We start from the raw sequence: 26385 nt of genomic DNA, 5'->3' as shown, positions 1-26385 counted from the left end.
AACTGTGTAGGTGTACATTATACATTAAATTAAACCAGTGAATCCAAGGTAATGGAGAAGGGAATAATAATGTTCCCAATGTCTGTTTTGCAGAGTCATTATAAGGATCATAATGTCGTTCTGGTGTTTCTCATTTCGCAAGTCAGTTCCTTGCTCTCCATTTGACGATAGCTCCTGTAGGCCTCTGAGTCTCCCAGTATCTGGGATTTTGGCCTGTAGCAATTGAGAGAATGAGTCTTGAGCAGCCCTGTTCTTGCTAAACAGTTAAATCACTCCTAACTTGCAAATCATCCTGCATCAATGTCTCTTCTCTCTTCCTCCACTGTGGAATCTGACATTCTGTGCATTTCAGCCATTATTACTAAATCTGGGACATGTCGGGACATTCTAAATTATGCCTATTATATGTGTTTTAAATGGCTTCCAGATTTTCTTGCAAGTGTGCCATCCTATCCGAAATAATAGCTAATAACTTCTGCATCATCAAATTGTGCCATATTTGGGACTGCCAATTCCCTATTGGGAGTGAGGCTTCCTGCTTCCAGAATTGGGCCAACTGAAATCTTCATTTTAAAATAAATTTGATAATAATTTGTCCAGATAATGAGTTTAGTTTATGTGCTATCTTCACAGGAAGATCCATGAGTATGGAGGCTTGTGAAAATCACAATTCAAGAGGAGCCAGGTCTTTACTGTGCTATATGCATTTCTCACTTGAACCCATCCAGTGTAGAGTTTGCATTAGTTTGTATGTATCCGTCTTGAGAAATTAGTATTACCTTTCACTCGCCATTCTACGTGTTCCCCCCACTTGAAACCTTTTAGCTTTTCTGGGCCGGGTTGCTTTGATTGATAAATTATGGGTCATTAAATCCCAGAATAAAATTGAGGTTGAATTTAGAGGAGTCAATGGGGATGGGAAAGTCATTACTTTTTTGCTTTGTACTAGGTTATTTCAATGATTAAAGAGAATCATTGTAGCCGGAAGAATACTACCATAATTCACTCTGTAACATGGAGTTTGGCACCATAAGGGTCTAAAGGAAATCTAGGACTATCTTTCTGAGGTTATCAGCTATGCTTCCGGTCTTCATTCATGATTCACCCATCTAGTCCAAGGCTGAGCAAATTTCGTCCGCTTCGAATTTTCTAGACCTTTCGGGAAGTCCTAGTCCTCTCTCTGGGGTTTGTTTTTAATAATGTGATTTAACCACTCTATGTAGCCTAGTTCCCCAGACTAAAATTAATACACATTTCTATACATTTTAGCGGGAGAGTTTGAGCCATGTAGAGGATCACAGGAGGAAGTTCATTTTTGTGGAATTAATCCTCCTGAACCATCACATGCCCCAGTGACCTTCAAAATTATATGCAGCAGGGAGCACCTGCCTAAATAATTGTGATGATTTGGGATACTGATGCACATGTAGAGAAAATAGCCTTCAGCATACTTGATTATCAATCATAGAACGTCGGGCCAGGATGGGTCTACATCATAGAGGCAACATAGGGCTAGATTTAAGAAATGTGGTGCTTCACCCAGTGCAGCGCCACTTTTCTTGCACTCCTTAGTTCCCCCTAACACCACCATGTGTGCGCTGTATGTATGATACGGTGCACCATGGCAGTAGTTAGGGAACTAATGTCGCTAGTTTGGAGCTTTGCAGGATTAACATCAAAATTTTTGATGCTACTCCTGCAAAGCCCATCGAGGCCCATTATGAATAATGGTGTGCCTCCTTTTCATGCCTGTACTTGGCTTTCTTTAAAAGTGACACAAAAAAAAGAAGCAAAAAAATCTGTTAGATTTCTTTGCACCATTTTTTCGCCCCACCCCCTAATGGAGGAACGCTGTACATTTTGCTTGGCACATGCATGACACAGCGCAAAGGGTTACAAAGTGGTGCAATGCAAGCATTGCACTACTTTGTAAATCTGGTGCAGCGTTTTTGGCCATCTAATGCCACATTAGCATCAACAAAATTACAATAATGTGTCGATAGATGGCGCAAGGAGCTCTTAAATCCTCCCTATTGTCTATCTTTTGGAGATTTAGAATTGTGTATCCCCAATGGCAAGCTAATAGGAGAGTAGTCTGTCAAGACTCCTATACCTAATGTAGCATCTAGGACCAAGTCAAAGGTGCTCTATTCACAAGGCAAATTATGATTCTGGGGTGAGATCTGGAGCAGGACATATAGGCCCTCATTATGACATTGGCAGTAAATCCCCCTTACAGCCACGCTGATGGCTGCCAACATACCGCCGCAGTGGCGGATATCCGTTCACCATATTATGTCACACACACACCAATCCGACAGAATACAGCCACATACACAAATCTGCCAGACCAAAGGTTGGTGATAAAGTGGCGGTCCCAAAACCCATACCGTTATGCCAACAAAAGAACACCCACCACATTGTGCCTCAATGGCGGTAAACCATTGGCAGTACATACTGCCCCTCTCAGAATGGACACCCACATATAAAACAACACCACATTGGCCAATACCAAATACACAGACCTGACACCCATACACTCCCCACACCCACACCACTATAAAAAACACATCCACATTACCCACAACCCCTTACAAACACCAATTGCCACCAGGAGACTGAGGAGAAGAGCACAGAGACAACTAGACACAGACACCACTTACACCCATACGCCCCTCACACACTCCACATCACACAACCACCACATTACCGAACACACCCTCACCAACACACATCACACAACACCCATGGCACCACAAAGGCACCCCCGTTTCACTGAGGAGGAGTTAAGGGTCATGGTGGAGGAAATTGTCAGGGTAGAGACACAGCTCTTTGGAGCACAGGTACAGCAAATATCCATAGAAAGGAAGATGGAGCTATGGCGGAGAATCGTGGACAGGGTGAATGCCATGGGACAGCACCCAAGAACAAGTGACAACATAAGGAAGAGGTGGAATGACACACTGGGAAGGTACGTTCCATAGCAGCAAGGCACCAGCTCCTCCCACACAGCTCACAGCGTGGGAGGAGCAAGTTCAGGCAATACTGTATCTGGAGGGACTCGCTGGAGTAGCTGGAGGACTGGACACTAGTAAGTCAACATTTACTAATCATCGCCACCCCCAAAACCTGCATGCCATCTCACACCCACAACCTCACTCCCATCACTCCACTCCAACCCACACACTGCATCTACACATCTCACTAACCCCAATGCCAAGCCCTGCATGCCATTCCAATGCATGGACACCCCTCCCAGCCCTGCATGGACACCCATCACTAAAGCATGCACAGCATATGGAAAACTAACAATCCCACAATACATCACCACACACAAGCAAAAGCTGGCAGGGCAACACCAACGATAGAGGGGAAACCAGGGATGTACAGTATGTCACACACATGAAGCATAATACATCACTTACATCCCCACAGGTACCACAGCCAATGACAGTGGAGAGGAGGTGCCACCACTATCCAGTCACCCAACAGAAGAGGCCCCCAGTGATGACAGTAACTCTGGACTTCTGGATCTGAAGGGCCTACCTGGCCCATCAGGGACCACTGGACAGCCGGTCACCCAAGCACAATCACAGACCACCACAGAGCCTCCCCCATCAGGATCCAACACCACAGCACCCACCCAGTGAACCCAAACCTCTGTCCCCAGGACACGTCAATCAGCAGTGTTCCCACCTGTACAGGGACCCCAGGCAACACCTCTCCCCCAAGACAATCAGGGACCTGGGGTCAGTGGCACTGGGCACAATGTTCAAGGGGCAGGGGCACAGGCCAACAGAGACACTGGAAGGACTGCTGTGTTCACCAGTGGGAGGACAGGCCCAGGGAAGCAACTCTCCAGGAGGCACTCTCAGAGATCCTGGGAGCCTACGAACATTCCCAGGACACGATGGGACAGATCCTTGACAACGTGCAGGAGAACAGGCGGCTGCAGGAGGGACAGTTTCAGGGGATCAGGGAGGACTTGCAGGCCATTAACAACACCCTGATCTCCATAGCAGGGGTGCTGGCAGACATGACCAACAACATGAAGGAGGCAACAGCACACCAGCGGGCCCCTACCACTAGCCAGTCAACTGAACAGCCCTATATTTCTGCTGGTGGCCAGGAGGCCCTGCCACAGGACCCACAGGCCACCAGCACCCCTCCCCCTGCAGAAGGTGAACTACCCTGCAAACACTCCCTGCAAACCAGGCAGAAGCCAGAGACACTTGTCAAGACCACCTTCAGGAAATGAGACTCTCCTGATTGTCCCCCTTGTGTCCCACTCAGTCACCTTGTCCACCTTGAACTGCCATTGCTCCCCTTCCTATGGCCCCATGGACACTGCACCTGTGCTACAAACAGACTGGAACAATACCCTGGACTTTCCTCCATCACCCCATTCCATTGCACTTTCCCCTCAATTTCTTAGCACTACAGTAAACACCCTTGGACAAAACTTGACTACTGGCATTTCATGTATTGTAAATTTGTAGTGATGGAAACAGCTACATTCATTGCAAATGAACTGTACATTGTGAGAGCATAGAAAGAATGACCTGTAGCTGGCTGTAGTGATCACATCAGGACATTGTTGTCATATCACTAACATCTGTAAAATGATAATCCATAGGTGACAGTAAGTAGAGGTAAAAAGTGGGTAATGCCAACATGCCACAGCCACACAGAATACACCAATAGACATAGAAATGTGAAGTTGCACTGTCTCACCTGTGTGTTTTTGGAAGTACTGACGGAAAATTGATGTTCAGTTGTCCACATTCTCATCCTCTACCTCCTCATCCTTACTGTCCTCAGGGTCCACTGCTGCCACAGGGGCACCTCCAGTCTCCTCCTCCTGCAGAAAATGTACATGGTGTCTTAGGGCCAGATTGTGCAACATGCAGCATGGCACTACTATCTGGCAGTTCTTCTCAGGTGAGTAGCACAGGGATCCACCTGTCAGATGGAGGCACCTGAACCTGGCCTTCAGGAGGCCGAAGGTCCTCTCAATGATTCTTCTGGTTCGCCCATGTGCCTCAATATAACGTTCTTCAGCACTTGTCCTGACATTCCTCACAAGGGTCAGCAGCCACACTAGGTTTGGGTAGCCAGAGTCACCTGCAGGTATTGAGGGACAACATTTAGCCACACTGTGGGGGTCATTCCGACCTCAGCGGTCTTTTTTCAAGACCGCCGAGGCCGGGGAAGACAGAATACTGCCATTGCCGGCGGTATTCATGCCTCCCTATTCCGACATTTCCGCTGGGCCAGCGGAAATGGCACATCAACATTGCCGCCGGCTCATAATCGAGCCGGCGGCAATGTTGATGTGCAGCAGGTGCAGTAGCACCCGTCGCGCATTTCACTGCCCGAAATTCGGGCAGTGAAATGCGCAACGGGGCTACGTCTGGGGGCCCCTGCACTGCCCATGCCAAGTGCATGGGCAGTGCAGGGGCCCCCATGGGCCCCATGCGTCCCCTTACCGCCATCCTTGCCATGGCGGTGTCTACCGCCATGGACAGGCTGGCGGTCGGGGACTCATAATCCCCAGGGCAGCGGTGCTTGCACCGCTGCCCCGGGGATTATGCCCGCCAGGCGGAAACCTGGCGGGAAAATGGAGGGGCCGGCGGTATGGCCATGGCTTTTGCGCCACGGTCATACTTGCTGCCGGGACACCGCCAGCCTGTTGGCGGTGTTCCCGCCAGCAATCTGCCAGCCGCCAGGGTCGGAATGACCCCCAGTATCCTATTAGATTAACATCAGAGATATACACTAACATACACCAGGTGGGGACCAAAGCTCACCTATAAGCCACACCCTTAGCCGCTGTAGTTGGGCCATCACATTTGGGATGCTGCTATTCCTCAGGACAAAGGCATCACGCACTGACCCAGGATACTTAACATTGACATGGGAGATGTACTGGTCTGCCAGGCACACCTGCTGCACATTCATGGAGTGGAAACTTTTACGATTTCTGTACACCTGTTCATGCTGGCGGGGGAACAAATGCAATATGTGTTCCGTCAATCGCACCAATTATATTGGAGATATGTCCTATTGCATAGAATCCTGCCTTCACAGTGACCAAATCTTCCACCTGGGGGAAAGTTATGTAGCTGCACAAGTGTTTTATCAGGGCAGACAACACTCTTGCCAGCATGATTGGGAACATTGGCTATGACATTTTTACTGCCAAGCCCACTGTCACTTAGAAAGAACCAGTTGCCAGGAAATAAGGCACTGATAGAACCTGCACAAGAGGGGGATCCCAGTGGGATGACTGATAGCTGATATCAGGTCAGGCTCCAACTGGGCACACAGATCTGTGATTGTGGCCCTGTCCAGTCTATAGGTGAGTATAATGTGCCTGTCCTCCAGTGTAGGTAAGTCCACTAGGGGTCTGTACATGGGGGTTTTCTCCATCGCCTAGTCATCCTCAGTGGTAGGTATCTAAGGGACACAAGAGTGAGTAGGATGTCACAATTTGACCAACAACAGCAGTCCAGATGGTGCAATATGTATTGAGACAGTGTAAATTTCTAAGTATATGCCTTTTTATCCTGTGCCACAGCAATAATCGATAGGACTGTTCATCCCTCCCCACTGAAAATGGTGAACGCCTGTCCTGTATGGAGGGACAGGTGGAAGTGAGGTAGGTCCACCGACATTGGGCGTTGTGGCGGTAGGCGGTCGTGAACCACCTCGCAATTCCTCATTGGATAATATTGGGCACTATGGAGTACAGTGGCCAATGGGAATGTACGCCAGTGGTGATGGTGTACACCACCGCGGACATGACCACCATTTTATAAATCAATCCTGACTTGTTTCCTGACCTTCAACAGGAGAAGACCTACACTGTATGCGCTGCTGTGACCTGTGTCTGGAACCTACCATGGCCTATGTGACTGGGGAAAGGGCCCCAGCCTTTACTTCGGAGGAGTTGGAGAGACTGGTGGATCGGGTCCTACCCCAACACGGACTGCTGTATGGGCCTCCAGACCAACAGGTGAGTACATTGTGGGCACGATGCATGTGGCATGGATGTGTGGGAGATGTGTGTGAAGGCATTATGTAAGGGTAGGTGGGGGATTGTCTGTTGGCAGTGTACATGTTGTGCACTGGGAAATGTGTGTGCCAATGGTGATGGAAACAGGTATGGTGGGCCATGTGTGTGACAGGCTAGACTGTTAGTTTAATGGTGTTCTCCTGTCTTTCCTGTCTTTCTTGCCTCTGCTGGTCAGTGCCCATCCTAAGAAGGGAATATGGCGTGCCATCGCCAAAGAGGTGCGGACCCTGGGGGTCTATGGCAGGTGGAGCACCCAATGTCAGAAATGGTGGGAGGACCTGAGATGCTGGGCACGGAAGACCGCGGAGGCCCAGTTGGGGATGGCCTCCCAATGAGGAAGGGGTGCCCATCGGACCCTGACCCCCCTGATGGCCCACATACTGGCGATGGCCTACCCTGAGCTGGATTGGCACTTGAGGGAATCACAGCAGTCGCAAGGGGGTGAGTACTGTGGGTGATATTACATCTTTTGGCTGGTGGGGTGGTATCCTGGCGGTGTTTGTGTGTTAGTGGGTGCCCCTAAGGCAAGGCCAGACATAGCAGCGTGGGTCCTGTGAAGGGTAATGGCTGCATGTCAAATACAGGTAACCTAGCTTGTTAGTAGTCACTTTTAGGCAGGGCAACGTGGGTCCCAGGTGTGCTGCACTTGGTGGTGTGTGCTCCCCATCATGCCTTGGTGACTAGCCATATCACTGGTAGTTCAATGTATATTGCTGATGCCTGCTCCCTGTGTGTGAGGGTGCTGTGTACGCCAACGGTGGTGTTGGTGCTGTAATTGACCCAGTGTTTCCTTTTCCTCTCTTCCCCCCTTTTTTGTTCTGTCATCCTGTCCCTGCGTGCATTAGCATCATCTGGTGGAGGAGCAGGGGCACCGGTGACAGAGGGAGCTGCATCCCAGAGTCCACCGATGCAAGGCAACCAGTGGAATGGAGGGCAAGGGAAGCACCACGGCAGAGACAGGAGGAGACGACACAGACTCAGATGGAAGCTCCCTGGTGGTGGCGGACACCTCTGGAACCACCCCAGCAGCAGGTACAACTGCCACCCCAGTAGTCCCTCAGCCAGGAGGGTGGGCATCTCCTTCCCCCAGGCACCTCAGGCCCTGCCCCAGTGAGCCCTGCTGCCCTGAGTGAGGAGGCTATTGACCTCCTGAGATCCATCTCTGTAGGGCAGTCAGCCATTGTGAATGCCAACCAAGGGCTGGAATCCCAGATGCAGCAATGCAATGCATTCCTGGAGGGCATTCACGGTGGATTGGCGGCCCAACAAGATCGATTCAGGCTCTGGCCTCCTCTCTGATCGCATTGTCCCTGTTTCTACCATCCCCTCTCCAACTCCCACTTCCCAGTCCCAGTTTCCTCAGCCCCAACGCAGCCCAGGCACACATACAGATGAGCATGCACACAAGGCAACACACAAGAGTGGCACAGGCAAACACAAGCACCACACTTCATCCCACAGGCACTCACTCAAACACAATATAGTTGCAGACACAACAACATCCTCTCCCTCCACTGTCTCCCCCTCATCCTCCTCCTTCACCTCCCTCCCAGTCACATCCACACTCACACCTGCATGCACTACATCTACATCCACTATCATCATCACCACACCAAGCAGAACACAAACCTCAAAGGCAGACACCTTCACAACAACCATTCACGTGTCCCCTGTGTCCTCTCCCACCGTGTCTGTCCTCCTCCTAAAGGACACAAACGCAAGCATTCACACACCCAACAGCCACCAACTCACATCAGCATACAGCCCATGCACCTGCACCCAAGTCCAGCAAACATACACCTCCAACAACCATTCCCTCATCCTCCACTCCCATTACTCCTCCCACCCCACTGTTCCTAAAAAATGTACCTTTCCCAAATTGACCTCTTCCCTGCCCCTCTCCCCGGTCCTGCATGTATGGGCAGGGTACCAAGGACACAGCCCAGCACCTCAGCCAAACAGTCCACGGGGACAGTGGTAGCACCACCTACTCATGGTGGTAAGGACACCAGACCTCCAACATAGAAGGGGAAGGAGCCAGCTCCACCAGGGAAGAAGGGGAAGGGGCCTGCACCACCTGTGAAGAAGAGGAAGGGGCCTGCATCAGTTGTGAAAAAGTCAAAGGAGCCTGCACCACCAGCCAGAGATGGAAAGAGCCCATCCTCCCCTGCCAGGAAGGGTAAGTGATCCACAACCCATGGACAGGAAGAGACGAGGCATTCTACGCCAGCGGAAGCTGTCAGCCTAACATCGCCACCACCATCAACTGTCACGGGGCCCCCACCACCAGCTGTGGAAGTGCAGCCATCAGGGAATACAGGGGCTGCCCAGGAGGCTCCTCCAATCACCAGCAGGGGCTGCCCAGGAATATCCTCCAACCATAACCACAGTGCAGCCGTCACCGCCAGTGGGCGCCATGTAGGCCACCCTCTAGGGGCTGCTATGCAGGCTGCCCCCTCCAGAACCAGTGAGCAAGTCACCCACTTGAGTGACTGTGACTTGGACTCCCCAGGACAATGCAATGGGCATGTTGCCCCCTCCAGAACCAGTGGGCAAGTCACCCACTTGAGAGACTGTTGCCTTGCACTCCCCAGGACACAGAAATGGGCATGTATTCCCATCCCGAGCCAGTGGACAAGTCACCCACTTGAGAGACTGTGGCCTTGCACTCCCCAGGACAAAGCAGTGGGCATGTTGTCCCATACAGAACCAGTGGGGAAGTTCCCGTATTCAGCTGAGGTGCCCCCCCATCCCTCTGAGGTGCCTTCCCACTTGCAAAATGATGCCCCTGCAGTGTTCTCTCCAGCAGTGTCAGGATACAGGTTGGGCCTTGAACTGTGCCCTCTGCCCTTGTGTGCCCTTATGACTTTGGACTGGGCATTGACCCCTTATGGACATTTGTATATATTTGGTTCTTGTGGTGGCTTTTGATATGCTAATACATTGCTGTTACTCCAGCATTGTGGTTTGTGTTTTATTATGCTGTGTGTCGTGTGCCATTGTTTTTTGTGTGCAGCTGGTTGTGTATATGATGTGTGTGTGTGTCGGGTGTGTGTTGTGCGTGTGTGTCACTCTCGTTTTCCTCCCACCCTCCCTTGTGTGCTAGACGGCTGTACTCACCGTCGTCGTTGATGTTGATGTTCCTGGTAAAGCATGACGTAGAAGATCATCGGTAAAACTTGCAGTTCGGGTTCCATGGTGGGGTGGCTCTTCCCTGTGTTTCCAGTGGTGAGTCCTTTCACTTCTGAGCTCTGTTTCCACCAGTCTTTTTTTGGTACCGCCCCGGAAAAGGTGTCAGTTTCGCCTGTCTTAATATGGTTGTCGGTACTTTGTCTTCCGTCTGGCTGGTGTTGGCTGCCGCCGTGGTGACTGTTGTTTCCGCCGTGGCGATTGGTGTGGTGCATTGGCTGTCTATGGGAGTTATCACCGTCATGGTCATAATTTGCTGGTACTTACTGCCAGGCTGTTGGCGGTATTACTGCCACTTTATCACTCACCACCAGGGTCATAATGAGGGCCATTGTCCCTTTCCTGGGGGTGTTGTAGCTATCAAACAATGTGTAGGCCCAGGTCCTCAATCCTACCTTCTAGTGATTTAGGACTTTGGAATAATCCCTATCTGTGGATTGACCTGTTTTCAGTAGAATTGAATACTGTATTAAACCTGCCCCATTGACTAGTAGGTCTTCTGTTACAGTGGTGATTGTGGAGAACTGGGAGGTAAAACATTTTTTTATCCTCACTAGGGCCACGGATACAGAAGACTGTTATGATGCAATTGTTTAGGGCTCCTCTGTTTCCCACTATCCTATTTGCCCTGTCTATAGTTGCAGAACCGAGTTATGAATATCTTTGTAGGAGGACTGACACCACTTTCGCCTTTGAGGTTGCATTGTGTGCCTGCTAGGGAACTAATCAATGGAGCCTTTGTGTCTTTTTCTAATAGGCAAGATTATCTGAGCAATTCTCACAGCAAGGGTATTTCAACACACTTCATCTTTTTACCAGGGGCTTAGGCCCTGGTCATTGGCAGTCAAGAGTCTCTGAAGGCCTTCATGCTATCTGGCAATCAGAGCAAAGATGCACCCATTGATTCTATCCACAAAAGCAATCCAGATTTCCCCCTAAGTATTGCAAAGAGGTGCACAGTAACCAAGACCTTTATGACAAAGCAGAACAAAGAGACCAATGATATGGATATTTTTAAAAAGCTATTAATAGAGTCTGAAGGCAAGATCAGCAACTAAACCACCTTCCATCAAGCCAAAGAGGGCCATGGCCTTTCAAACGTTCCTACCTGGTTGGAAAATTGAAAGTCTTGGGCATCCAGCAATGGTCAAAAATGTTGAATCCCTCCCTCTTGAACCTCCCACATTCAGGCTCTATGAAACAATCTTTCTCTTGTAGTGCAACAAGGCTCTGGAACTCCCTGTCACCACTTCACACAACTCCTGGTAAGCCCAAGTTGAAAAGGCTCTCACAATATTCTTATTTGAGATACACTTTAAATAAAGTGAGAATTCTCACATCACTTTTTGAATCTCTGTTTTTTATCTTAGCTCTATGGTTCTTTTATTTTAATTGATTTCTGAAGACCTTTTTATTCTGCACTGTTCATTCACAGATATGACACTCCTATTCCTTTTTTACCAGTAGCAAATTGGCTGTTTCCAGATGTTTGTTATGTGGAATACGTCCTGCTGTCTTGTAAAGCACTCCAATGCTTTTGGACCAAGGTTGTGTTTTAGAAAATCATAGATGAATAAATAGAGGACCCCAGGTTAATTTGAGCATCCTGTGGTTTGTAATCTGGAATATCCTGTAGAGAATACTGAGGTATCAGAATATCATAGTCAAAATATCGAGAACCAAAATATCAAGGAGGTAACTTCATATAGGCAAGTAAAGATTTACTATTCTTAGCTCCAGATCTACATATCTTGTAGTATCATATACATATATGTGGATTTAAGTACAGTAAACCTATATTTACCTATATATACTCGACTATTAATATTTTGGTCCTCAAACTTTTGGCAACAATATTCTGATAATTTGATACTGCCCATTTCATACCTTCAGCATTACTCTGTACACTATGGGACATTTCATAAATAACAAATTTTAAGAAATCGCTATTTGAGAAATGTGAAATGGTATGTAAGAAAATAGTGATTCCCTAATAGAGATTTCTTAAAATTCACAATTGCTATTAGGGAATCACTACTAGGCAGTGGGACTCCATTCATCCCTATGAGCCAGGCCATATGTGTGAATGGTTTTGCATTTCCTAATTTGCAAATTCCTTTTAGGAATTCACATCTTAGGTTATGCAAAACCAAGGTTGCTGGGGGCCTAAGGCCCCCTTTGAGGCAACCCCCCTAAAAAAAAATGTGCACATGTAAAGTGAAGACATGCCCTGTGTGAGTTACATGGCAGTTTAAAAAATGGTTTTTCATTGCATTTTTTAACATTGCACAAGGGTACCACAAACTTGGAGTTGGTGATAATTGCATTTCCTAAATGCCCAGTTCCCATTTAGTAAATGCATGATACATGTGCGTAGGTACTCGCAAATATGTATTTCCTATTTGCGATTTCCTATTTAGTGAATCGCAATTTGCAATTCGCAAAATTGAGTCGCAATTTTAGGGAATATCTATTTCAGTGATTCCTTAAAATTGCACTCTAAATGCCTTTCATAACTTGTGAAAGGCTATTTTGCATTCACAAACAGTGGAGTTTTGCGATTTGCACAATTTGCGAATGCAAAAAAGTTTGATACATCTGGTCCCTAGAGTGTTGTAGAATACATAAGTGTGTCATAAAGTGGAGTTTAATGGAGTGACATTTAGTGAAGTGGCGTACAGCTTACAGTAGTATAGCATAGAGTGAAGTGACATAGAGTGGGGTGGCATGGAGTGGAGTGGCATGGAGTGGAGTGGCATTGAGTGAAATAGTGTACAGTGGAGTGAGTAGAATAGACTGGCATAGAGTGGAGTGGAGTGACATAGAGTTGAATAGCAAAGAGTGGAGTGCCTTAGAGTGGAGTAGTGTGACATACAGTAGAGTGGCCTGGAGTGTCATGTTGTAGAGCAGACTGGGGTGGCATAGAGTGGAGAACCCACTCTCCATACAACTTTTTGTTTATGCCTATTCATACCTCAAAATAATAATGCATTGAACAGCAGCAACAGTTTTGACTTCTGTATATTTGAAAAGGTGTTACCCCACACACTCAGAACCAAAACATTAAAGGCATCAGCAATGACAGCTCCCTCATACACGCACAATTAGTACACATAGCATAGATATCAGCAGAGCTATTATCTTGTGTCACACACACATATTGCATGGTCATCAGTGATGACACACACAAAACAGGTTCAACATAAGAAACATATTCACAGACAGGGTCATTATAGGCAGCAGAAGTGCATGCTTCAAAGATGACTGGCTGAGAGGAGCAGAAACATCCTAATTTCTCAGACTTTATACTGGTACTTCTCCACACAATTACAGAGTGGGCTATGTTCCAGCATCTGCTGAGTTCAGATCAAAAAGATTCTTTGTGTCAAAAAACACAAACCACGATAATATAGCTAAGGTGACATAGCAGGAAGGGAGTGGCAGAGACTCTCAAGGATTCAGACAAACTAGCTTTGTGAGAAAGCCTAGCAGAAAATAAAACTAGGTGCAAACAATTTAAGGGGTATAGTGCATGATATTCCAAGTCACATGATGCAGTCTTCATATAATTGCATATTTTACACAGCTTCCTTTTGGCCAAATGCATTGAAGTTTCCACTCAAGGATATATGTTGAATACAAAGTCCATACAAGTTCATACAAAACACTGCTGATTCACCCTTATGTCTCATGAATGACCAGTATAACTCTAAAATAATTTTGTTTTTGTATGGACATAACTGATAGCATCTACACAACTGCTGCACAGGGGTGGTTCAGCCTCTATGGCGGAGGAGCGTCTCCACCCCACTGCCAGCAGCAGCAGCTGCAAAGCTTTTACAGTAAAAACGTAATAAACTATGCTGATTGCGTTTTTACTGCAAAAGGGGTGGGGTCACTGGCGAGACAGGGACTGATGGGGAGTGCACAGCATCCCCCTTCGGTGCGCATGTATGTTTGGCTGGCCGTCTCCGGCACACCAAACATACATGCGCAATAGGCTCTGTCCAACCCAGCACCGCAGTGCCAGATGGGAGAGCAGACAGAAGCTCCCACTCTGCCTCGGAGTGCCCATCCAATCCTACAGCTGCTTTCATGCTGCAGCATGAAAGCAGCTGTAGGATTGGACCCATCCAATCCTACAGCTGCTTTCATGCTGCAGCATGAAAGGAGCTGTAGGATTGGACGAAGGGCAGGCTGGGAGCCTGAGCCTGTCCCTGCAGATGAGGAGCCGGCAGCAGTTCAGCGGTGGCATGGCAAATCAGGTAAGTTTTGTTTTTTATTTCATTAATTTTTTTTTGCGCTCCCCTTCTCCCTCCCACAAGCCGCAAATGCTGCTGCATATTTTTTTTACCATTTGCATAATGAGGTGCTGCAAATTTTCACAGAGCCCAATTTTTTTGTAAATCTGGGTCAAAGTGAATAGGAATTATATGGTTAATCAGTTATGGTTAGTTTCTTTAAAGACAATTACAAAACAGTTAATTTTCTCTAAAATGACATTGAATTTATGGACCAATTTAGAGTTTGGCAGATGGGGTTTTACTCCATCAGAGAGTGTCTATGATTCAGTAACATGTTTCACAATTGCAATTTGAGTTTGTGACCAAAATGCAGAACATAACTTTCAAATACCAATTCACAGATGTGCGTATTAATGTTTTGCAACCAAACATTAATCTTTACAGACTGCAAACATGTAGAGGTAAGGTATTTAAAAATGTAAAAAAATATATTTTTTAGGTGTAGGCTGTGGATCAGAGCAAAATGTGACCAGTATTTTGCAACCACTGCGTCATACATCTGTCCCTCATGGCCATATGTATGAAGAATAAGTCATTGCAAATTGCGCACCAACGTTTCCCTTCCATTCTGTTCTGTTTTTGCAAGCTGATCTTTGTATTAGTAGGCCAGTTCGCAAAAACAGATTCGCAGTAGGTCACAAATTGACCTACCTCACGAGTATTAATAAGGTATGTTGCAAATTGCAACCCACTATCAATCATTTCCATCACAGAGATGGTGGCCTGCTGTAATTGCTTTTAAATAATGCAATCATTTGTTTACATGAAACCCATTTTCTTTTAAAGAAAATGAGATGCGGCAAATACAAAATGAAATGTATAGTCTTATCGTTTTTCTCAACATTCACAAAGTGGACCCCTTCTGGTTTGCAAATGGCTTACCACTGTATGTTTGTAGTGGGTAAAGTACCAATATTTTGTGACTGGATTTCTGGAGCTAAATTTACAAGTGTAAATTTTAACAGCTAAAGAGAGGAGTAGTAAGTCCACCACCCGACCTGGCCGTCAATTGATACTGCAACACGCTTGAAGAAAGTTGGCTCCATATATACTATATCAAAATGAGATATTGCCCTCATTAGGAGTTTGGCAGACGGCCTCAGCCACCCACCATACTCATCCCGCCACCTGCCCGTCAGTGTGGACAGAACACCGCCGGCCCTATTACAGGTTAACTGCAGTCCAGTGAGCAGAAACAGCATTTCCGCCGACCGGCCCTGTGGTGAACAGGGCATTCACATTGCAGCTGGCCCATAATTCAGGCAGTGGAAAGTGCGACGGGGCTATGCAGGGGCCCCCAAGGGTCCGCCAATGCCCTAACTCCACTAGCCTTTCCATGGTGTTACTGCCATGGAAAGGTTAGCAGTAAGAGGACTTGCAGCTCTCCCGTGGTGGATTATAACCACCAGGACCTCCAGGCTGCTGGCTGGTGGCAGCCTGGCGGCAGCCTGGCAGTCCAACCGTGGCGGAGTCACCACTGCAAGCCTGGTGGTCAGTATACCCCCAGACTTGTAATGGGGCCCATAGTGTGCACAGAGTCCAGGGGTTCCCCAGAGACTAAACAGAGTTTAAAGTAGATAATACTAATGCTCTCTTTTGTGTTAGTGTGGTCGAGCAGTTAAGCATATCAGAGGGTAGTGCAAAGCATTTGTTATACACACGTAGACGATAGAAAAAGCACGCACTCAATGACTTTGGAATCAGTAAATTTGTACAGTTTAAGAATAAATGCCAACAATCTGTTTTAAAAGTTGGCACTGCAATATTCAGAAACAGTTCCTGGGTGGGAGAAAAGTTAGTATGCTTTACATGGAAGTACTTGACTTCCAGTTCCAGTTTCCGGGGGTTAGGAAGTCCACAGGAAGGCATTAAACTTAACCCCAAACACTCACCACCAGCAACACGGGCCGGCAGGGTGCAGAAGTCAAGGATGAGGCAAATTTAACATGGGCTCCTATGGAGACTGGGAGCACTCGGTTTCAGATCTGCTGGCAGGTAAGAACCTGTGTCTTCGGAGGGCAGACCTGGGGGTATTAGCGGAGCACCAGTGGGGCCACAGGTATGCACCAAACACACACCCTCAGCTGCACGGGGCAGCTGAGTGCAGGGTGCCAACAGAGCATTGGGCTCCCACTGCTTTCCTATGAGGGGACCACGGGGGTCAGATGCTGCAGGCTGGTTCCAGGTGGGGTTGGTTCAGGAAAACCACAAGTAGGACTAGTAGGAGGGCCACCTGCTTAACGTTGCTGCACTGGTTGTCAGGTTCTCCAAGGCCTGGGGGCTTTGGGTACAGTGTACCTTTAGGCATCGGATATCTTTGTCTGGAGCTTTCATGGTCCGGGGGGTCCTCTGGATTCACACTGCAGGCATCGTGGTCAGGGGCAGGAGAGGTCAACCCAGAGTAGGCACTTGCTTGTAATTGCCTGGGGATCCTCTGTAGCCAGTTGGGTCACCTGGACACGAGCCGTGGGTGTCTGGTGCAGAGTAGTCAAGACTCACAGATCCAAAGAGGCTCTAGTCCTTTGGCGTAGTTTCTTTTTGGACAGGGCAGCTGTTCTGAGGAGGTCTTGGTCCTTTGGGCCACAGGGCAGTCCTCTGGAGCTTGGCAGAGGTTACTGGTCCCGCAGGATGCATCACTGGTCTTGTGCAGGTTCTTCGAAGCAAGAGACAGGCCGGTAGAGCTACGGGCCAAATCAGTTCCTTCTTCTCTGATGGGGGTTCACCTTAGCAGTCCTTCTTCTTTCTTGTCAGGTCACCAGGAATCTGATGAACTGGATTTAGGAAAGCAATTAAATACTAGATTTAGGGACATTACAGGGGTCAGAGGGCAGTAGCCAATGACCACTGCCCCTGAGGGTGCCCTCTCCCTTTTGGGAGAGGGTCACATTCCTAACCCTATTGGTCCCTACCCTCCAAACCAAAATGGAGGATTGAGCACCCTTAGGGGTGGTCCCAGCTGAAGTGGTCACTCCTCCTTGTTTTTCCTATGTTTACCGCCAAACTTGCTACCAAAAGTGGGGCTTTGTCTGAGGGACGGGCATCTCCACTAGCTGGAGTGCCACGGGGCACTGTAACAGGAGACCTGAGCCTTTGAGGCTCACCTCCAGGTGTTCCTGCATGGAGAGATGTGAAGCACCTCCACTCAAAGCAGGCTTTGTTTCTGGCCTCAGAGATCAGAAAGGCCCTCACCCCATGGGGTCAGAAAGCTGTCTGCTGGCGGCAGGCTGGCACAGACCAATCAGGCCTATACTAGGGGATTGGGTTAAATACAGGGGTTATCTATAAGATGCCCTCTGCATGCTTTTTAGAATAATTCCAACACTGGCATCAATGTGGGTTTTTGAGCTGAGATGTTTGATACCAAACTTTCCAGTATTCAGTGAGGTTCATAATGACAAACTCCCAGACCATATACGTAATATGGCCACACTCTACTTACAATGTCTAAGAATGTACTTGGACACTGTAGGGGCATAGTGCCCTCACCTGTGGTATAGTGCAACCTGCTGTAGGGATATAAGGCCTGCTAGAGGAGTGACTTACCTATGCCACAAGCAGTGTTTAGTGGGCATGGCACCCTGAGAGGGATGCCTTGTTGACTTTGCCTTTTTCTCTCTACCAACACACACAATCTGCCATGGAAGTGTGCATGTGTTTGGTGAGGGGTCCGTTAGGGTGGCACATGACATACTGCAGTCTTTTAGGACACTCCCTGGTCACAGGGCCCTTGGTGCCACTGGTACCTTTTACAAGGGACTTATCTGCGTGCCAGAGGTGTGCAAATTGTGGAAACAATGGTACAGTTTTAGGGAAAGAACACTGGTGCTGTGGCCTGGTTAGCAGGATCCCAGCACACTCTCAGTCAAGGCAACATCAATATCAGGCTAAAAGTGTGTGGGGGTGGTAACTGCAACAAGGACCAGTTTCCTACACAGCTCTCAAAGAAGGCAGGATATTAAAACAGCCCCCCTTACAGATTAGTGTTCAATTATATTACTTTATTTTGACTTTTTAAATATATTTATCAGATAAACTAAATGTTGAAAATATAAATACAATTACCAAAATATATATATATTTTTTAATATTGATAAATATTGAATTTCTTTGCAGTAGATGCAGCACTATATTCACATTATCATTTGACATACATTATAGTAAACCAAGTATATAGTTGAGCATTGTCATATGACTAAACCTTAGTAGTGTCATTGAACCTTAAGGAAAAAAAACAAAAAAAGAAACCAAACTGTGATCCTGACACCATGCAGTATTCACAAGCAAGTAGATTGTGGCACAGCAGCACCTGTTTGGCCCAGTGTCCCAGGGCTGCGCACGTGTGGATGTGCAGTCACAATATGGGTGACTGTTAGCATTTTCTAACAGGAATTCAAAGAGTAGATCATTACAAGTTAATGCATGCTTTCTCAGCCCATTCGCTTCCTCTCCACAGAGTGCAGTCGATTCTGCCAAGGCCTAGGGAAGTAGCATGTAGTGCTGAGGCTTTCCAACGCATTACAAATTGCCCTTTCAGCTATCTGCAAAGCTAGGTTAATGAAACAGTTGCTGGCTTTCCCTTTCTCACAGCACCTGCATAGGCCCAGGAGGCAGCATGCTGACCAGACTGTATGGGCAAGCTGCACATTCCAGAACATATGTATATTGGCTTCTATACGAGCGTGACATTAGGGGTATTTAGGTGATATTGTTGGGTATATTTTTTGCAGTTTGGCGGGTGAGAGGTATGCTCTGTGTAGCACTTTATGTTGTTGTTAGAAATGGGGTTTTAGTTGGCAGTCAGGTTACCCCCTGTCCAAGCAAGGACCCTCACTCTCGTCAGGGTAAGTCACACCCAATCCAAATGATCCTGTGCCCACCCTCTGGTAGCTTGGCATTGAGCAGTCAGGCTTAACGTAGAAGGAAATGTGTAAAGTATTTGTGCAATAAATCATGCGATAACACAGTAGAACACCACAAAAATGCACCACACAGTGTTTAGACAAATATATAATATTTATCTGATAAGATGCAGGTCAAAACAATTAAAATGCAATAAGTACATTTTGAGACATCACTGTAAAAGTGATATAAGGTGTCTTTAGGCCCTCATTACAACCCTGGTGGTAAATCCCGCATAACCGCCGTGTTGATGGCCGCCAACAAACTGTGACCGCGACGGTATTCCGCTATGGGTATTATGACCCACACAGAGAATACAGCCACAATACAGACACCCACACAAGCCTGCCGGACCAAAGGTCAGTGATAAACTGGCGATAGCAAAACCCACACCGTTACGCCAACAGGAATAGGCCCACAGTATCAAGACCCATGAATCAACGCGGCGGTCTTTCAACCGCGGTAAACCTTTGGCAGTACACATCACTGCGCTCAAAATAAACACACTCTTACAAAACTACACCACATTGGACAATTCAAAATACACACACCTGACACACATACACACACCACACCCACACACTCATACCACTATAAAACACACACCCACATTACCCACAACACCTTACAACCAACAAAAAGAGACCAATCACAGAGAGACAATCAAAGAGCACACACTCACTCAGAGTCACAGAACACCATCACTCATACACCATCCACGCACATCACATCATACATCCCAAAACATCACCCCACACATCACCTCACACATATCACTCACACCACATCATGGCACCTCAAAGACACCCCAGGTTTTCTGAGGAGTAGCTAAGGATCATGGTGGAGGAAATCATCCGGGTAGAGCCACAGCTACTGGGATCATAGGTGCAGCAGACCTCCATTGCAAGGAAGATGGAGCTATGGCGGAGAATCGTTGACAGGGCGAACGCCGTGGGACAGCATCCAAGAACCAGGGATGACAACAGGAAGAGGTGGAACGACCTTTCGAGGGAAGGTGCGTTCCGTGGTATCAAGACCCCAGATAGCAGTACAGAGGACCGGCGGTGGACACCCTTCCTCCCCCACAACTAACAACTTGGGAGGAGCACGTCTTAGCAATCATGCATCCTGAGGGCCTTGCAGGAGTAGCAGGAGGATTGGACTCTGGTAAGGCAAATCTTAACTACTTTATCCCCCGCACCCTACCTGCATGCTATCACATACCCCCACCCGTACCCTCACTCCCATCACTCCATTACCTCACCCCACCATCACAACACACACATCCCAATACCAAGCCCTGCATGCAACAACAATGCATGGACACCTATCACAGCCCTGCATGGACACCCATCACCACAGCATGCCAAGTAGAGAGAGACTCACCCAGCTCACACAATCAGCAATCACACAAGGCCAAGGTGACAGGGAAAGCACAATTCTATAAGGGAAACACACCCATTGCACAAGATGGCACACACAGATACAACAACAATGCATTTGCATCCCAACAGGATTCCTACCCAATGTCACCGGAAAGGAGGTGCCAGCTACATCCAGTCCCCCCTGAATAGAGGCCCATAGTGATGACAGCAGCTCTGCACGCCTGGATCACAATGACCAACCTGGTCCATGTGGGACCTCTGGACAGTCGGTTACCCTGCCACAGTCCCAAACCACCACAGAGCCTCCCCCTCAGGAAACACCACCACAGCACCCACCCAAACGGATCCATGCCACTGTCCCCAGGACACATCAATCAGTAGTGTGTCCACCACTACAGGGACCCCAGGCAACCTCACTAACCCAGGACGATCAGGGACTTGGGGTCAGTGGCAGTGGGCACACGGTTCAGGGGACAGAGGCACAGGACAACAGGGAAGCTGGGAGGACTGCTGTCCGACAGGGGGAGGACAGGCCCAGGGAACCGACCCTCCACGAGACACTCTCAAACATCATCGGAGCATACCACCATTCCCAGGAAACCATGGTCATGGTAGTGGCCAAGTTTCAGGAGACCCAGCGGCTGCAGGAGGGACAGTAGATGGGGATCAGGGAGGACCTCACAAAAATCTACACAATCCTGGTCACCATAGCAGGGGTGCTGGCTGCTATGGACAAGACCATGAGGGAGGCAGTGGCACAACAAAGGGCCCCTGACACTAGCCAAACCGATGAACAGTCTTCCACCTCCACGGCGCTAGTGGACAGGAGGCCCGCCATAGGACCAACAGGCCACCAGCACCCCACCCCCTGCAGAAGGAGAACCACCCCGCAAAAGGTCCTTGCGATCCAGGCTGAAGACAGAGAACATTGCCAAGACCCCCACCAGGAAATAGTACCCACCTGATTGTCACCCTTTTGTCCCACTCTGTTACCCTGTCCACCTTGAACTGCCATTGCTCCCCTTCCTATGCCCAGTTGGACAATGCACCTGTGATGCCATGAGACTGGACTCTACCATGCCCCTTGCACATACCCCTATACTTATTAACACCTAAATAAACACCCTTGAAACAAATACGAATCTGGAGTCAGTCTGATGATTCACAAATGTATTATTACAACATTATCAAAGCATTGCAAGGTATATGTTCATTTACTCATACCAATATATGACAGTTGGCGGGCAGCAATACACATAGCAGAAGCCTGAATGGGGTACACAGATCTGAAAAAAGGAAACCCAAAGGGAACAGTCAGTGTCCATAGACAGAGGGTGAGAGACTCCCATGTACAATGTCCTAAAGTATACTGAAATGTGAAGAGGAGTTACGGTTTCTTACCTGTGTGCCACTGGAAGTACAGCAGGATAATGTTTGTTCTGTTGTCAACATCTTCTTCCTCTGCCTCCTCTTCCTCACTGTCCACAGGCTCCACCACTCCCACAAGACCATCACCAGGCTCATCCTCCAGCAGAAAAGGCACCTGGCGTCTCAGTGCCAGGTTTTGCAACACACAGCATGCCACGATGATCTCACACACCTTTATGGGTGAGTAGTACAGGGAGCCACCTGTCACATGGAGGCACCGTAATCTGGCCTTCAGGAGGCCGAATGTCCCCTCAATAATCTTCCTAGTTCGCCCATGTCCCTCATTGTAACGTTCCTCTGCCCTTGTCCTGGAATCCCTCACTGGGGTCAGTAGCCATGACAGGTTCGGGTAACCAGAGTCACCTGCAAATATCGAGGGACAATTGTGAGACACACACTAACCCTTAGGGACAACCCCATAACCAGACACCTACTCATACTGTGTGGGGACCTTGGGCTCACCTATTAGCCACACCTAGTGCCTCTGGAGTTGGCCCATCAAATAAAGGATGCTGCTATTTCGCAAGATATGGGTGTCATGCAAAAAGCCAGGATATTTGGCATTCACATGGGAGATGTACTGGTCCGCCAAACACACCATTTGCACATTCCTCGAATGATAGCTTTTTCTATTCCTGTATACCTGTTCATTTCTGCGGGGGCGGACAAATTCCACATGTGTCCCATCAATGGCACCAATGATGTTGGGGATATGTCCCAGGGCATAGAAGTCAGCTTTCACTGTGGCCAAATCCTCCACCTGGGGGAACACGATGTAGCTGCGCATATGTTTCAGCAGGGCAGACAACACCCTGCTCAACACGTTTGAGAACATTGGCTGAGACATCCCTGATGCCATGGCCACTGTAGTTTGGAAGGAGCCACTTGCCAGGAAATGGAGCACTGACAGGACCTGCACTAGAGGGGGGATACCTGTGGGATGGCAGATAGCTGACATAAGGTCTGGCTCCAATTGGGCACACAGTTCTTGGATTGTGGCACGATCAAGTCTGTATGTGATTATAATGTGTCTGTCCTCCATTGTCGACAGGTCCACCAGTGGTCTGAGCACCGGATGATGCCGCCATCTTATCATCTGCCTCAGTGGTTGTCGCCTATGCAGGAGAATGGTGAGCAGAAGGTCATTTACCACATAGATAGCACAACTGTGTCTGAATTAATGTTACAGAAGCTGTGTGTGAAATTGAGTCAGTATATGTGCTAATATGTGCTGTGACCCAGTTAGGTGCCATGCCATGCGCCCCCCTGAAATGGCGGCTGCCTGACCTGTGAGGAGGGACAAGGGGAAATGAGGTAACTGCGCTGGCGTTGTGCACCGTCGCGGTAGGTGGTCGAAGACCGCCACGCAACTCCGCATTAGTTATCATTGGGCCCTATGGGTTCAGTGAGCCAATGCCAATGTACGCCGGCAGTGACGGTACGCACCTCCGTGGACGTCACCTCCATTTTCTACCCATTCACTCACTTGATACCTGACCATCAACAGGAGAGGACCTACACTGCAAGTGCTGCTGTGACCTGTGTCTGGAAGCGACAATGGCTCATGTGTCTGGGGAAAGGGCCTCTGCCTTCACTGCGGAGGAGTTGGAGAAACTGGTGGATGCGGTCTTCCCCCAGTACACGCTACTTTACAGTCCTCCAGACAAACAGGTGAGTACACTGTGAGCATGATGCATGGGAAATGCCTGCTTGGAGTGGTGTGGATGTAAGCCACATGGTGGGGGGTGCTAAGGCATCCTGGCTTCACCACTGCATTAGAGGTGGTCAGTATATGTGTGTAGGAGGCTGGACTGGCTTGTAGTGAGTACCAAGGGGTACTTGCACCTTGCACCAGGCCCAGTTATCCCTTATTAGTGTATAGGGTGTCTAGCAGCTTAGGCTGATAGATAATGGTAGCTTAGCAGAGCAGCTTAGGCTGAACTAGGAGACGTGTGAAGCTACTACAGTACCACTTAGTGTCATATGCACAATATCATAAGAAAACACAATACACAGTTATACTAAAAATAAAGGTACTTTATTTTTATGACAATATGCCAAAGTATCTTAGAGTGTACCCTCAGTGAGAGGATAGGAAATATACACAAGATATATATACACAATAGCAAAAATATGCAGTATAGTCTTAGAAAACAGTGCAAACAATGTAGAGTTACAATAGGATGCAATGGGGAAACATAGGGATAGGGGCAACACAAACCATATACTCCAAAAGTGGAATGCGAACCACGTATGGACCCCAAACCTATGTGACCTTGTAGAGGGTCGCTGGGACTATTAGAAAATAGTGAGAGTTAGAAAAATAACCCTCCCCAAGACCCTGAAAAGTGAGTGCAAAGTGCACTAAAGTTCCCCTAAGGACAAAATAGTTGTGTTAGAGGGAAAATGCAAGGAAAACACAAATCAGCAATGCAACAACGATGGATTCCCGACTGAGGGTACCTGTGGAACAAGGGGACCAAGTCCAAAAGTCACAAGCCACTCGGAGATGGGCAGATGCCCAAGAAATGCCAGCGGTTGGTGCAAAGAAGCTCTTACTAGGCTGAAGAACTGTGAATACTGCAGGAACGACAAGGGCTAGAGACTTCCCCTTTTGAGGATGGAGCCCGCACGCCTTGGAGAGTCGTGCAGAAGTGTTTTCCCGCCGGATGGACGCCAACAAGCCTTGCTACACGCAAATCGTGCGTTTGGCATTTTTGGACGCTGCTGGGGCCCAGAAGGGACCAGAAGGTCGCAAATTGGACCTGCAGAGAGAGGGGACGTCGAGCAAGACAAAGAGCCCTCACTGAAGCAGGTAGCACCCGGAGAAGTGCCAGAAACAGGCACTACAAGGATGCGTGAAACGGTGCTCGCCGAAGTTGCACAAAGGAGTCCCACGTCGCCGGAGACCAACTTAGAAAGTCGTGCAATGAAGGTTAGAGTGCCGTGGACCCAGGCTTGGCTGTGCACGAAGGATTTCCACCGGAAGTGCACAGGGGCCGGAGTAGCTTGCAAAGTCGCGGTTCCCAGCAATGCAGCCCAGCGAGGTGAGGCAAGGACTTACCTCCACCAAACTTGGGCTGAAGAGTCACTGGACTGTGGGGGTCACTTGGACAGCGTCGCTGGATTCGAGGGACCTCGCTCGTCGTGCTGAGAGGAGACCCAAGGGACCGGTAATGCAGCTTTTTGGTGCCTGCGGTTGCAGGGGGAAGATTCCGTCGACCCACGGGAGATTTCTTCGGAGCTTCTGGTGCAGAGAGGAGGCAGACTACCCCCACAGCATGCACAAGCAGGAAAACAGTCGAGAAGGCGGCAGGATCAGCGTTACAGAGTTGCAGTAGTCGTCTTTGCTACTATGTTGCAGGTTTGCAGGCTTCCAGCGCGGTCAGCGGTCGATTCCTTATCAGAAGGTGAAGAGGGAGATGCAGAGGAACTCGGCTGAGCTCATGCATTCGTTATCTAAAGTTTCCCCAGAGACAGAGACCCTAAATAGCCAGAAAAGAGGGTTTGGCTACCTAGGAGAGAGGAAAGGCTACTAACACCTGAAGGAGCCTATCAGCAGGAGTCTCTGACGTCACCTGGTGGCACTGGCCACTCAGAGCAGTCCAGTGTGCCAGCAGCACCTCTGTTTCCAAGATGGCAGAGGTCTGGAGCACACTGGAGGAGCTCTGGACACCTCCCAGGGGAGGTGCAGGTCAGGGGAGTGGTCACTCCCCTTTCCTTTGTCCAGTTTCGCGCCAGAGCAGGGGCTAAGGGGTCCCTGAACCGGTGTAGACTGGCTTATGCAGAATTGGGCACATCTGTGCCCAACAAAGCATTTCCAGAGGCTGGGGGAGGCTACTCCTCCCCTGCCTTCACACCATTTTCCAAAGGGAGAGGGTGTCACACCCTCTCTCAGAGGAAGTTCTTTGTTCTGCCATCCTGGGCCAGGCCTGGCTGGACCCCAGGAGGGCAGCTGCCTGTCTGAGGGGTTGGCAGCAGCAGCAGCTGCAGAGAAACCCCAGGAAGGGCAGTCTGGCAGTACCAGGGTCTGTGCTACAGACCACTGGGATCATGGAATTGTACCAACAATGCCAGGATGGCATAGAGGGGGCAATTCCAT

The sequence above is a fragment of the Pleurodeles waltl genome, chromosome 4_1 (genome assembly GCF_031143425.1).
Source record: "Pleurodeles waltl isolate 20211129_DDA chromosome 4_1, aPleWal1.hap1.20221129, whole genome shotgun sequence".
Taxonomy (NCBI): Eukaryota; Metazoa; Chordata; class Amphibia; order Caudata; family Salamandridae; genus Pleurodeles; species Pleurodeles waltl.
This window is presented reverse-complemented; position numbering follows the sequence as displayed.